The 13,663-nt window shown below is 41.1% G+C and overlaps 1 protein-coding gene across 1 annotated transcript in view; it reads right to left on the reverse strand.

Annotated features, from left to right (window-relative positions):
- The window catches only part of SYT1 (synaptotagmin 1), a 656,423-nt gene that overhangs the window by 535,441 nt on the left and 107,319 nt on the right, over positions 1–13,663 (reverse strand). The window contains exon 2 of the mRNA XM_033951677.1: positions 12,892–12,949. The gene's annotated coding sequence lies outside the window, so the exon portion shown is untranslated. The remainder of the gene's footprint in view (positions 1–12,891; positions 12,950–13,663) is intronic.

Raw genomic sequence — 13,663 nt, forward strand, 5'->3', positions numbered from 1 at the left:
TTTTTAGCAATAACAAAACTGGGATTATTAAAGCCTGCTGCAGATGAGATGAAAAGAAATGGCATTCACAACCCTTCTGAGATGCAAGAGTGGTAAAAAGGAAAAGTAAATGTTTTAAGTGTCTTAGAGTACCACAGTTCATGCATGTGGACAGAGAGTTCGATCATTGCATTGAGCTTTTATAAAATGTAGCATCCCAAACGTCTAGAGCATTGCAGATGCTTTGATATGTCCTGTTAAAGCAACCAGGGAGACTCAATGCAAAGCAGTTGAGGTCTTTCACATCTGTCACCTGTGATCCTGTCTATCAGAAGCCGGAAACTTGCAGCTGAGCTAAAGGGGTCACTTAGCTGCAATCTAAGTACAAGGCATCATGAGCACCAGGGGTAGAAAGAAGTGCTCGCCCCCTGCAGGAGCACATGGGACTAACAAGAAGTGCAACAGTTCTTAGTGAGCCTTCCCTGCATTTACTGCTATCCTGTTTCATCTACACTAGTGGCCAAAATTATGGAAACAACTTTAAGTTTCTCGAGATCACAGAATTTTATTTAACTGTTGCTCAAGTTACTTATTTAATCCTGCAGTCTTTGATTGTTTCTAAACATTATTGGTAATATTTCTGTAGTAATTTTTATTTTGTGCTAGGAATAAATTTTAGCGATTGACGTCAAAAAGGTAAGCAATCGGTCGGGTTTCTTTTGATATGTATTGCTTGGATTTTGAGCGCATACATTAAGCGCATACAGTAGAGTAGGTTGTTTATGTAGGGTTACCAGATTTTCCTGAAGGAAAATTTGGATCCATGGCCACGCCTGCCCAGTTCCACCTGTGGCACGCCCTGTTCTGCCCTCCAGCCCCGCTCCCTGATGGCATCCGCGCATGCTCGGACATGTCACTTACACGTGCATGTGAGCGTGATGTCACCTTGTTGCGTCCACACATGCGTGGATGCTCCTTCCCAATGCAATTTTGACAGGAAGCTTTTCAAAATCCAAAGTGCTGGGTTTTGACAAGTCGTCCAGACCCCCAGTCAATTCCTCAAAAAGGAAGACATGTCCAGGGAAATCCTGTTTAAGTGTTTCATTTTGATGCTGTGATGGTGTTGTCACAGCTTATGGATGTTGTCTAAAGGCCTGTTGTGCAATATGACAAAATTTGAATTGCTATTTTTCATTAATTGTGATGTAATTGAATTAGATGAATATTAAGGGCCTGATTTTGGAAAATGCGCCTGCCACAGTAGGTGCCTGCAAAATGGGTGACTTCATCCAGAATCATATTTATTTTTTATATATGGACGCCTTAAATGTTGGCCAGCGTTTTACAGGCCTACATTTAAGGCATCTGACTCGTACCTAAGAAAGCACCTAGGCAAGCGTATGGACGCCTAAGGACACTTCCAGAGTAAGCCACGCTTATGCTGGCCTTAGGCATCCATAGGTGTGCCTAAGCGCTTCCATAGTCGCGAGTCAGATGCCTACATTGTAGGTGTCAATTGCCGCATTAATTTTTTTTTTTAAAAAAAAGTGCATCCCAATTGGACAAAGGTGTTGTGAAGCGATGAGACCTGAATCTTCATATCTGGCAGTGATGGTGTCCGCCATGTTCGTCGGTGACTGGGCAAGGCCTGCTTGCCAGAATGTACTACTGCCACCATGAAGCATTCTCTGAGTGAGATGGCGTGCGGCTGAATGTCCAGAAATGTGGGTCAATTGCAGGAGCTTGTTGGAGTGATAAATGCTGACAAATTCATAAAGGAGGTCACATCTTTAGTGCCAGTTAACCATTCATTTTTCAACAGGATGGCGCCCCATGCCACCCAGCCAAGAAATGCCTCACCTGGTTCAAAGAGAACAAGACAGAGTTGCTGGAGTGGCCAAGAAACAGCGCAGATCTCAACCCCACCGAGAACCTCAGGGTCAGATTAAAGAGCAGTAGCGTCAAAGCAACTGTCCAACAAACCTGAGCTGATAGCAGCAATAATAAACTCCTGATTCCACATAATAACACCTATTGATCTCCAAAGACTTGTGGACAGCATGCCAAGAAGATGTGAGACAGTAATCAAGGTTAAGGGATATAAAAAAATGCTATTAGTGAAACTGATGAAGTCATCGGATAACTGGACAAGTTATTATTGGCTTGGGTAGCTTATGAACAGCATTATTTGTGTGAAATGTGCCAAATATTATGCTGGTCTTATTAAGTGATTGCAGAGTTTCTGTTATTAGTAAAATATGTATGCATTAAATACAATTATGATGTTACAACCATGTGTTTTTTTTAAAGTGTAATGCCTAAAATAGTGTGATGTAGTGGTTAGAGCTAAACCCCACACTGCTCCTTGTGACCTAGGCAAGTCACTTAATCCTCCACTGCCCCAGGTACATTAGACAGACTGTGAGCCCACTGTGACAGATAGGGAAAATGCTTGAAGTACCTGTTTGTAAACTGCTTTGAATGTGGTTGTAAAACTACAAAAAGGTGGTATACAAGTCCCAATCCTTTTCTCTGATGTCATAATGCCTCATTCCACCAATAAGAGCCAACTTTATCAATGATGTCACAATGGCTTCATTGCACTATACTTGGCTCACTTCTGATATTGCATTGGAGAAGAGTGTGGCGCAGTGGTTAGAGCTACAGTTTCAACACTCTGAGGTTGTGGGTTCAAACCCCTCAATGCTCCATGTGACCTTGGGCAAGTCACTTAATCCTCCACTGCCCCAGGTACATTAGATAGACTGTGAGCCCACCAGGACAGATAGGGAAAATGCTTGAGTGCCCGATTTGTAACTCGTTCTGAGCTCCTTTGGGAGAACAGGCTAAAAAATTGAATGAATAAATAAATAAAATGCTAGGTCCATAGTTTTGGCCACTAATGTATACTCTTTTAGCCTGGCTTGACATAACTGTTTCATCTATGCTCCTGCCCAGGGAAGGAGGCCCTGATAAAAGCAGACTGGAAAAAAAAAAAAAAAAATCAATGCTGAGGGTAATCTGCAAGTGATCAGAGGAAATACCATTGATCTGTGACCCCCTGACTTAAAAGTCTGCATGAATAAATCCAAAGCATCAAGGCCTCATATTCTTACTAATCATAAATGCACAGGAAGCTGGAGGATAAAGGGGACACAGAAATGAAGACATTTCTCCATAATATTACTCTTTAGATACAGATTTGGAAACTTAAAAATGGAATTTCAGTTAGGACCTCATTTACTAGGCTATGCTAAGGTTTGCAGTTAAATCTCAGTAAATGCCAAACTGCTTTGTTGAGGTGGTGTTAAGCACTGCTCTCTCTGGGTTTCTGACCAACTGACTTTCCCGCCAAAATTCAAATTGGTGGACTGCCCTGTTCCCAATCAGGTTAGTGATCCCACTATTTCCAAAGTCACACTGCAGACTTCAGAGCATACCCTGAAGAAAGCCACAGCGTGGTGGCTGAAACGTCAGTTTCTACCTGACAAAGACGAAGCGAGACCTGGAAACCTGCAACAAGCACAATGTCAGCTGCAGAAACCCTGCGAGAACATCTAACCCAGCTCCACGGGGAGAACATCTTGAAACCTACCAGAGGCTTTTTTCCAGTCTATGGACTTTCACAACAAAACTAAAATTTCTGACCAACTGGCTTTCCCGCCAAAATTCAAATTCGTGTACTGCCCTGTTCCCAATCAGGTCAGTGAACCCATTGTTTCCAAAGTCACACTGCAGACCTGACAGAAATATTTCATACATAAACAAAGAAAAATGAAAGCAGATAAAGACCATATGGCCTGTCCATGTCATCTACTCACCCTTAGAATCTGTGCACTTGTTCCAAGCTTGCTTGAATTCTGATATACTCTTTATCTCCACCACCTCCAATGGGAGGCTGTTCCATTAATTTACTAACCTTTCTATAAAGAAACATTTCCTCAGGTTAATCCTGAGTCTATCCCCTTTTACCATCATCCTAAGCCCCTCATTCCAGATCTTCCTTTCAATGGAAAGAGGCATCCCTCCTGTGCATATTCTATATGCCACATGGGTATTTAACATCTCATAAGAACATAAGAATAGCCTTACTGGGTCAGACCAATGGTCCATCAAACTCAGTAGCCCATTCTCATGGTGGCCAATCCAGGTCACTAGTACCTGGCCAAAACCCAAGGAGCAGCAATATTCCATGCTACCAATTCAGGGCAAGCAGTGGCTTCTCCCATGTCTTTCTCAATAACAGACTATGGACTTTTCCTCCAGGAACTTGTCCAAACCTTTCTTAAAACCAGCTACGCTATCCGCTCTTACCGCATCTTCTGGCAATGCGTTCCAGCGTTTAACTATTCTCTGCGTGAAAAAAAAAATTCCTTCTATTGGTTTTAAAAGTATTTCCCTGTAACTTCGAGTGTCCCCTAGTCTTTGTAATTTTTGACGGAGTGAAAAATCAATCCACTTGTACCCGTTCTACTCCACTCAGGATTTTGTAGACTTCAATCATATTGACAGGAACCACATTACAGGTCATGGACCTGACGGGCCGCCGCGGAAGCGGACCGCTGGGCACGATGGACCAATGGTCTGACCCAGTGGTGGCAACTTTTTATGTTCTCCCCTCAGCCGTCTCTTTTCCAAGAGGAAGAGCCCTAACCGTTTTAGTCTTTCCTCATACGAGAGGAGTTCCATCCCCTTTACCATCTTAGTAGCTCTTTTTTGAACCTTTTCTAGCGCCACTATATCTTTCTTGAGATAAGAAGACTAGAATTGAATGCAATACTCCAGCTTAAGTCGCACCATGGAGTGATACAGGGGCATTATAACATTCTTAGTCTTGTTAACCATCCCTTTTTTAATAATTCCTAGCATCTTGTTTGCTTTTTTGGTTTCCGCCACACATTGGGTGGAAGGTTTCATCGTATTGTCTACAATGATACCCGGATACTTTTTTTTAAGCGCTAATCCCCAAGGTGGACCCCACTGTTATTCTTCCCAATGTGCATCACTTTGCATTTGTCCACATTAAATTTCATCTGCCATTTGGACGCCCAGTCTTCCAATTTCCTAAGGTCCGTCTGCAATTTTTCACAATCTGCATGCGTTTTAACAACTTTGAACAGTTTAGTGTCATCTGCAAATTTAATCACCTCACTCATCGTTCCAATTTCCAGATCATTTATAAATAAGTTAAATAGCACCAGTCCCAGTACAGACCCTTGCGGCACTCCACTGTTTACTCTCCTCCTTTGAGAAAAATGACCATTTAACTATACCTTCTGTTTTCTATCCGATAACCAATTCCTAATCCACAACTGAACTTTGCCACCTATCCCATGACACTTTAATTTTCTCAGGAGCTTCTCGTGAGGAACTATTTTAAAAGCTTTCTGAAAATCTAGATACACTATATCAACCGGCTCACTTTTATCCACATGTTTATTCACACCTTCAAAGAAGACGAGCAAATTGGTGAGGCAAGATCTCCTTCGGCTGAACCCATGCTGACTCCATCTCGTTAAATCATGTTTGTCTACGTGTTCCACAATTTTATGTTGGCCCTTAAGTGAGGCTTACCAGTCCGTAATTTCCCGGATCTCCCCTGGAGCCCATTTTAAAAATCAGCGTAACATTGGCCACCCTCCAACCTTCAGGTACTACAGACGATTTTAGTGACAGGTTACAGAACACTAACATCAGGTCAGCAATTTCATGTTTGAGTTCTTTTAGTATCCTGGGATATATTATCTTTCTTCCAAAGTATACATATTTAGACCTTTAAGTATGTCCCTATACCCTTATGACGAACACCACTGACTATTTTGAGCTGCCCTCAGGACCATCTACAAGGAATTCTGGCATTGTGTGAAAACCTGGTTGTTCCAAAGATATATGGGTGATTTTGGATTGAATGTGTTCTATGTTTTTTGGGGTTTTTTATATAATGAGTTGCTTTCTTGAAAAAAAAAATATCTTTCACATTGATTGCTTAACTTGGAAATTACTGAATTTATTTTACTCTTTTAGGATCTTGCCAAGTACTTGTGACCTGGCTTGGCCATTATTGGAAAATAGGATACTGGGCTTGATGCAGTGGTATAGTAAGGGAGGTGGTGGATCGCCTCAGGCACCATCTTGCTAGGGGAACCGGCACCCCTCTTTCTCTCTGCTCTCTGCTGCACACACCCCTTGCCTTCTCTGTACCCCATTGCTGCCAGCTCTCTCTGACATCACTTCTAGGTCCTGCACTTAGGAAGTGATGTCAAAGGGCGAGCCAACACCGACGTGATAAACGGTACGGGAAACAAGAAGGGGCATGCATGCTACCATCCCGGGCGCCTCTCAACCTCTCTATACCTGTTGATGGCCCTTTGGTCTGTTCCAGTATGGCAACTCTTATGTTCTTATGTTCCTGCATTCAACAGCTAACATAGTAAGAGACTCCTTGTTGAATTAACTGTGCTGAAAGGAAATATCAGGTTTGAGGTCATAGAGTCGCCAGGTTTTTTTTCTGAGCCTATTAGATGTTGCTTTAAAGTCCAATTGGAAGATGACCCTTTGAGAAGTTTGAAATGCAATGGACTGCTACCAGCAAATCATGACAAACATAAGTTCATGCATTACCCACTGCTTCATTTTTTATATTATAAATATCTTTCAACTTCTCATCCCTCTATTAGTCTAATTGCTGCAGGTTTATAGTTTGCAATGAATCAAAAATTCCACTGCTTTATCATGTCTCCGAAAGGTTCCATGAAAAATATTCTAGCTTCTGCTTCCTGAAATAAGCCTCACACATTTCATTGCTTAACTAGTTAACACTTCTGCTTTTCAGCTAGAACCACCCCCTCCCTCCCACACCCCCCCTCAATTTCCAGAATGCAGTGAAGAAGATTAAGACAAGCCACATTGAAGTGAAGAATCTAGAATAAACTCATGATCTTCAAATCACGAAACTTGGTCTGGTTTTATATCTTCAGTAACAATCTCTCTCCCTCATTTTTGCCTGGATCAAGCAACAGTCCTGGAAATTGTTTGAGTAGCGCAATCCTTTATTGGTTCTAGGTTGATACCTTGCTCTTTGCTTAATACTTCAGTTTTGTTTTTGGGTTGGTTTTTTTAAAATTATATTTTAGTACATACTTTCTACATATGCTTTGAAAAAGGAGAATGTTTAGCTGAAAGTGTACATTTAGATTTTGTTTCCGCAAATCCTCAAGTAATCAAAGTGGAATTCTGTTCCATAACTGCACATTTCATTATAGAAAATGTACAGTATATTTTATCATAACACCATAGCAGAAAAATTGACTGGTGGACACAGTCAAGAAAAAGCTCATCAGGTTAGTTCTCCCTAAGGGAAAAGGGAAATAGGATGTGATAAAGCTGTTGAAAATGTTGATGAATTTAGCTTTGCCTGGCTACAGATTTAAAGTTTTTAAATTAGATTTCGAGTACCATGGATTTCACAGTAGACAGTAGACAGTTGTGCACTTTTGTGTTTTGATATTTTGGGGAGCACATAGGATAGGGGTGGGTGGGTGATACATGAAGAAAACAGGTTACATTTTATGATCATCTCTCAGCCCTATTTCAAATACATGATATGATTGAAAATAGCAAGTGAGAGGACCAGCTGAGCTCGGACTACTCTTCCGTCATTGATTTGCTGCTAAGAACTAAAGCTTGCCTCTTTGAGTCAAAATTCTAATTGACTTGTCTGCAACCTTTTCTAGTGGCAAAACACTATCCTTTGCAGGTCAGGCTTCAAAAATAAATTGCAGCAGCTCATCCATATTTCATGCTTTGCAAACATTCACAAATCCCTTTCACGGAGATCACCTGTGCTATGGAAGCAGTAAATAATGTCCCGTATCTCTCATCTTCCAGCTCAGACTTCTTTCTGGTTTAGAAAACAAGGGAAATGACTTTGGTAATCTCAGTCTAATCTCCTATATACTGTAAATTGTAGCAAAGAAAAAAAAAAAAAAAGCAAATATAAACACCTTACCAGCAAATGCTACAGATTTTCAGTGTTTCAGATGATTTCATAAATTACATTACATTGTGCTTGTAAACCGCATAACCACAAGTTCAACGCGGTTTACAAAAGACTATTAACAATAAGCATAGTACAAATGAATTAATTAATAAATCAGATACTTGGAAAATAGATAAGTCTTCAGCTGTGTTCTAAAATGTTTATAAGAATAAGCTGTGAGGGTCCTAAAAATGTCTACCGCAATTTGCACAACATAAGAAGGGAAAGCAACCCATCTTGAAACGAAGCACTTCAAACTGATTTTGTGAAAATCAAATTCCCGTCTGCCATACTTATGCTTTTCAATGCTCAAGCTCTTGATTGTTGGACTGTGATTGTTGACTGTGAAACAACATGAATCTCTGGGCCTTCATTACTAGGGTTACCAGACATTCAGGAAAACCCGGACACGTCCTCTTTTTAGAAGACTGTCCAGGCTCCCGAATGGACTTTCCAAAACCCAGCAGTTTGTCTGGGGTTCAGAAAGCCTTGACAAGTTCTGGCCCCATCTGGAGGACCTCTGAGCATGCACAGATGACGCCACACACATCCATGCATGCTCCAGACCCTCACGAAGTGGCCAGAGCTCGTCAGGGAAGAGAGGAGGTTTTGTGGGGGTGGGGCTGGATCCGAATGGAGTGGGACTGGAGGAAGAACTGGGCGTGGCTGGGGCAGAACAGGGTGGGCTGGAAACGGGTTGGGGAGGGGTCACGTGTCCAGGGTTTTCCAGACTAAAATATGGTAACCATATTCATTACTATGGGGTCCTTTTATCAAGGCACGGTGGGGGTTTAACACGCAGAATACTGCAGGTTAAACCACCTGCCGCACTAGTCGCTCACGCCTCCATTGACCAGGCATTAGTTTTATTGCTTGCCATGGGTGTTAGCGCATGATGAAATGTCCGACGTGCTAACCCCGCTAGTGCGGCTTGATAAAAGGACCCCTATATATATTTTTTTTAAAAAAAAATCTTATAACTCTGACGCTAATCATTATGGTAAAGTCTGAAGCTTATGGGTGACCTTGAAAATTCTTATCTGCACTAAAGGACTTTAAACATAATAGTCCTATAGGTAAACGATCTGTTTCTGTCACAGTTAGCACAGCCCCTCTAGACTGAGCTCAGCAAAATACTAACCTCAATTAACATTTTTTCTTGCTAGTATTTATTTATTTTAAAAATTTATATACCGTTTAAAACTAAGGGGGTCCTCATATCAAGCCGCGCTAGCGGGGTTAGCGTGTCTGACATTTCATCCCACGCTAACCCCCGCGGCCGGCTAAAAAACTAACGCCTGCAGGCGTTAGCGACTAGTGCGGCAGGCAGTTTAACGCGCGGTATTATGCGCGTTAACCCCCCCTACCGCAGCTTGATAAAAGGACCCCTAAGCAGTTTACATAATTTACATACCTAATATTTCAAATAGACAGATGATAAAACAAATACATAATAATATAAACATGTGATAAAATAAACATGCAAACAATCCTCGGAATGATATCAGAAAGAATCAACCACCTGGGAGCAGAAATGAAATATTAGCAAATGCAGTGTTCACATAATACAAAAGAACATCATCTTAGCTGTTCACAGGTGGTTCAACACTCCCCAAAAGGGGAACTGGGTAGATGCGCTAAGCTGCACTAAGCTTTTATAGTAAATGGACCCCCTTATACAACTCACTACCATATCCATACCAACAGACACACAACAGCCAGCAATACATATCATACTGACCACACCAGGCAAATCCCCATAGACACCCCAACTTGAGAATGACACGGTGACAAAATTCATCACCGTTCCCGTCCCCGCGGATAACCGCGGGAAATAATCCCATGCCATTTTTTAGTGTCTATCTCAACCTCAGTCCTTCTACACCAGCATTCTTCAAAGCAAAGCTTGCGGGTCAGTGGTTGTGGCAATTCATACTCTGATTCTTATGGGAGCCAAGGATAATGAAGCCATTGTGACATCACTGATGTGATTGGCTCTTAGGCACTGGTGGAATGAGGCATTATGACATCACAATATCTGCTCTGGATACCAGAGACTGTCATTCTGTAGTGTCTGTTTCAACCTCAGTCCTTCTACACCAGCATTCTTCAAAGCAAAGCTTGCGGGTCAGTGGTTGTGGCCATTCATACTCTGATTCTTCCCTCTCTCCTTAAAGAATGACATGAAGATGGTTTCCTGCGGTTATCCATGGGGACGGGAACGGTGATGAATTTTGTCACCGTGTCATTCTCTAACCCCAACCATACTGCCATTGCCTATTCTTTGTGATGTGGCTTTTGTTTTCCTGTTTTGATATTGGCTGCATTATCAATAAAAATTATTTAAAAAAACCCAAAACAATGATATCATAATTTGGATACTAAAGTACATGGATAGTTCATCAATTTTAGTAGAGATAGCTAGAAAAAGGCATCTACAAATAACAGCGTCTTAAGTCGTTTTCAAAGCCTGCCCTTTTCACAGCAATTTCGTATCTGACCCACCAAGGAGTTCCTTAACTTAACTCCTGCACAACAGAAAGTCATTTGACCAGTCTCGACAAGTCTTGGATTCACAGACGTCTTCAGTAAAGCTAAATTCTCAGAACGCATAACTAAGTATATTATTTTTAAACAATTCTGGGATGTTTCCATACAAGAATTGATGGCAAATCATCACTGTTTTATATTGTACTCTGAAGGCGACTGGAAGCCAATGCAATTTTTGGAGATGTGGTGAAATCTTTAGACAATCCCATTATCAATCGTGCTGCTGCGTTTTGTATAACCTGCAATGCATTAAAACGGTGTGCATTTATTAGGAAGATAAAGTAACAGCAATATGTTTTAGAGAATGACACAGGGATAAATTTTCCCCCATCCCCGCAGGAACTCAATTTCCCTGACCCATCCCTACAAGTTTTGTCACTGTCCTTGTTCTTACCCCATTCCTGTAAGCTCTGCTTTAACTACACTAAATTAAACTAAACTAAACCTTAAGTTTATATAACACATCATCTCCACGAATGTGGAGCTCGGTACAGTTTACAAGAACTTAAAATATAGGAAGAGAAGGAAAAATAAAAAGTGATTTAAGTGTTTGAGGCTTGTACAGATGAGGACAGAGCTTGCAGGAATGGGGCAGGGACAGGAAAGGAAAGGAACTTACAGGATGGGACGGGAAAATGAGTTCCCACGGGGACTGGGGAAAATTTGTCCCCGTGTCAATCTCTAATATGTTTGCTAGGAATTTGTAAGGGAGGCACTAACAATTTAGCATGTGTTAATGATTAATATGCACTAAACACATGGAGGGCTATTTTCAAAAAGGACGTCTAAGTCCGACTTGGATGTTTCCTGTTAGACGTCCAAAATTGGCAGTGGAAAAATGACCATTTTTGAAAGGTGAACTGCTAGATGTCCAAAAATTATTTATTTTTGAAAATCCTCTATTTGGACGTCATGGCTACTGGATCGTCCATGTTGCCAAGACGTCCAACCAAAAAATCATCCAAATAGCAAACATCCAGAATAAGCCCATTTAGACATGGGAGGAGCCAGCATTGTAATGTACATGCCACACAGACATGCCAACAAAGCAGTGGGGGCACCTTAGAGGGCACTGCTATGAACTTAGATAAAGTATGCCAGATGTACAGCTCACCAGAATCCCCTTATAATTTAGGGTGAACCCTCCAAAATGCCTCCAAACTCCACTATACCCACTTGTCTAGCACTCCAATAGTCCTTCTGGCACCTTTATAGCAGTATAGTAGGGTTTTGGTGGGCTCACACTTTCCACCATAAATGGAGTGGTTAGAGTGGTTTATAGTCCAGAGTCCTTCTCTCTATGGTTCACTAGCCCACTCCCACCTGGCTATTTAAGACACCTGTCTGATGCCCTACTAGGCTTTCACATACCAGATGCTACTGTTCTACACACAGGTATGTAGTGTTTCATTCATAACTTTATGGGGTGGGAGGGGGGTCAGTGACCATTGTGAGATTATGGGTGGGTCATTAGTTAATGCCTTCAGTGATCATTTGGCCAGTTTAGGTTCCGTTTTGTCCCTAGGCTTGACATCCTACAATTTTTTTTTTTCCCTTCCTTGAGTTATTTTCCCTTTAATGTATTTTTTCTTCTACAAACATATTGTAACTTCCCTCCCCAATCCTCACGATTCATGTACGTTAACCCAGTAAAGTCATTGTATTTGTCTGTCTATTTTATTTGAATTGTACATCGCTTAGATATTCAATAAGCGATTTATCAAGCACTAATAAAACTTGAAACTTGAAAACTTAGACGCTTCTAAAACATGTTTAGCCTAAAAAGTCTAAGTTCCATCCAAGACATTTTGGAAAAGCTTCATTACCGCAAGACGTCCAAGTTAAGCTTGCCCAAAGCCCCAAAATGAGTTTGTCGATAACATGCCACTCTCGACCTCTGGATGCACAGCGGCTTAAAAGTACCACTAGATGTCCAGAAAGTTGGTTTTGAAAATTGCCATGTGAACATCCCGGCGATTAAGATGTCCAAGTGCTGACTCAGGCATTTTTTTTTTGACGTTTTAGTGTTTTGATTTTATGAGCCCCTATGATACCCATATGGGCATCTTGGCTTTCTAATGCACACTATTCATTAGCGAACTCTAACACAGTTAGCGCATGCTAAATCGCTTAGCATCTGTTGATTAATTCCCTCCCCAAGTGCACAGATCATCTGGCCTTATCATCTTTGAGAAATAATGGGCTCGTTGAATCACAATCCATTGTAGAGTTTCCCATGTAAGTAGCAACTTCATATTGCACTGACTTCTGCAATCCATAAGGAAAAGGTGGAAATTTTGAACACATAATATTAGGTTACTCACATCTCCTGGTATGGATGCTATGATCTTGTACTCTTCTTATTTCAGGGTTTTTATTTCACTGTAAGGAAGAAAAAAAATAAATTAATTTACCTTATGAATCCTGTTGCACCCTGGCTTTTATGCCAATTTAATTTTCCCTTGGCAGTCTTGAAAGGTTTGAGCTCACCACTAGGATAGATTGTTATCCTTGCATGAGTTGAATGGTGACACTGAATAACCAGTTAGGGTGAAACAAATATTACACATGGGTACACTAATATATTTGAGACCCAGGGGCTGGATCTTAACCATTGAAGCAACAGGCACCACTGTGGTAATGCTAGCAAGAAGTAAAGTCATTTCAGATGTAAAATCATCCTAGATTTTATAGGGCTTTTTCACCTCATTATATGAACATATTACATGTTGTGCCATCCTTAAAAATAGACACGATTCCAAAATGCATGCAGCACTTCTTTCATCTCTCTAAATCAGGGGTGTCAAAGTCCATCCTTGAGGACCACAATCCAGTCAGGTTTTCAGGATTTCCCTAATGAATATGCATGAGATCTATTAACGTACAATGAAAGCAGTGCATGCAAATAGATCTCATGTATATTCATTGGGGAAATCCTGAAAACCCGACTGGATTGCAGCCCTCGAGGAGGGACTTTGACACCCCTGCTCTAAATGAAATGCGGTCTGTGTCAAGTCAAAGAAGATTTCAATAAACTATTTACACATTCCATTTTTTTTTTTTTTATTTCCACTATTGCCTGTCTTATTCTTGTGT

This window comes from Geotrypetes seraphini, chromosome 7, assembly GCF_902459505.1.
Source record: "Geotrypetes seraphini chromosome 7, aGeoSer1.1, whole genome shotgun sequence".
NCBI classification, from domain to species: Eukaryota; Metazoa; Chordata; class Amphibia; order Gymnophiona; family Dermophiidae; genus Geotrypetes; species Geotrypetes seraphini.